Source organism: Octopus bimaculoides, chromosome 8 (genome assembly GCF_046866305.1).
Source record: "Octopus bimaculoides isolate indiv1 chromosome 8, ASM4686630v1, whole genome shotgun sequence".
NCBI classification, from domain to species: Eukaryota; Metazoa; Mollusca; class Cephalopoda; order Octopoda; family Octopodidae; genus Octopus; species Octopus bimaculoides.
Window position 1 is genome coordinate 26,508,031 of NC_142935.1, and position 2,500 is coordinate 26,510,530.

Consider the following 2,500-nt stretch of genomic DNA (forward strand, 5'->3'; position numbering starts at 1 on the left):
ACTACTACTACTACTACTACTACTACTACTATCGCCACCACCGCCGCCGCCGCCGCTACTACTACTACTACTACTACTATCGCCACCACCGCCGCCGCCGCCGCTACTACTACTACTACAACGACCACAACCACCGCTGTTGCTGCTACTACTACTACTACTACTACTACTACTACTACTATCGCCACCACCGCCGCCGCCGCTACTACTACTACTACTACTACTAATACTACTACTACCACCACCACAACCACCGCTGCTGCTACTACTACTACTACTACTACTACTACCACCACCACCACAACCACCGCTGCTGCTACTACTACTACTACCACCACAACCACCGCTGCCACTACTACTACTACTCTCTGCCGCTAATGCTGCTGTTGTTGCTACAACAGTTACGAATACTACTGTTATAACTGTTTTTGTTTTTAGTGGTTATTGATGGCAGAGAAATCGGTATGCTTCTAGTGTCCGCGAAACAGAATAAGTGTGTGGCTCGCTGTGTTCGTATGTATGTGCCTATGGGTGTCAGTCATGTCTTACATCAGAGTGTTTGCGCATGTAGGTGTATATACGACAACTTGTGTCTGTGTTGGTGGTTTAGTGTGTATGTGTGTTAGCGTGTTAATGTGTTAACTCACGTGTGCGTGCGTATGTGTGCGTGTGCGTATGTTTTGGCGGTATGGGTATCTTACACAAAGTTGGCAGTTACTAGCAATTACCATCTTTATCAACAATTTCTTGTCTCTATTCAATTTTCAATACGTCCTTTGCTAACTTTCATAACCATATCTAGGCAGAAATATTTCAGACAATTTCCGAGAATACCTTACGGGCATGTACTTCAATAAAGAGATTCTTAACAATATATTCCCGTAGCTGATCACGTAAATATCTCCTAAGTTGTCTATACATGTATATATATATATATATATATATATATATATATATATATATATATATATATATATATATATATATATATATATATATATATATATATGTGTCTGAGTGTGTGTCCTTCCATATGTATGTATATATCTGTGTATGTACACATAGATACTTATTTGTATACTTTTGTATGTTGATGTATAAATAAATATACGTATATATATATATATATATATATATATATATATATATATATATATATATATATATATATATATATATATATATATATATATATATATATTTATATACATATATATATATACATACATATATATATATATACATATATATATATACATACATATATATGTATATATACATATACATACATATACATACTTATGTATATATATATATATATATATATATATATATATATACATACATATATACATACATACATATACATACATATGTATACATATATTTATATATATATATATATATATACATACATACATATATATACATACAAATGTATATACATATATAGCAGAGAAATAGAGAGAGAGACAAAGATAGAGATTGAGTGAGGAAGATGAGAAGGAGACACACAGCGAAAGAGAGAGCTAGAGAAATGTAATCTTTATTTTATATATTTATGCGTATGTTTTCCTCTCTCTCTCTGTGTGTGTGTGTGTGTGTGTGTGTGTGTGTGTGTGTGTGTGTGTGTGTGTGTGTGTGTGTGTGTGTGTGTGCGTCTAAATTTGGGATCAGTTTTTCCTAATATATAGAGTAAAGCTTTTCAAACATGATATGCTATAAAGACGTCTACGTTCAAATATGATATTTTTATCAAAACTTTTTCATATTTCATTATTATAAATCTTTGGAACAATAATATTCCTTAGTTAATTACTTAGTCGTCTCGAAACTTTGCCAATCTTATTTTCAAATTAAACTCTTGTAATTGCCTTTAGCACTGACTCTTCTGGTAAATCACAAAAAGATCTCGAGACTAACTTTATTAAGAATAAAATTATCTACTCCAGATATATAATTGTACATGAGTAATTCATATTGGCTTTCATACCATAATAAATTTGGACGTGTCATGAATCTTTGCATTAAATTCGAGTTATATACTAGTCTAAACAAAACATCTCGTATTTGTGACGTTATATAATTGCTTTACTGCCTAACAGTCTTTTGCGATTCAATATCAATTTGTTCACTGAATTACAATGCGTTGCAATGCCTTATTTTTCTAAATGCATGTTAACTGGCGAGAGATTGTCGTATGTGTGTTTGATGCGAGAGCCTGAGTCATGAAATTCACGAGTTTCACGTTTACATTGGAAGCTGTAATTTACAATGATGGCATCAAGTAGAATACGAGGTCTGGTAGCTTGTGGTTTCGTGTTAGAAAGTAAGTGTTTTTGTTTGGTGATATCTTTATATATCATAAATATCAGTTACAAATTTATAACTTAAAATCTAATGTTAATATTAGTATCAGTTATAAACTTCTTCGAATATTCTTCGCAAATGACAGCACGGCGCGTGAAGAACGGAGCTTAATTTGAATTCAATATGCAAA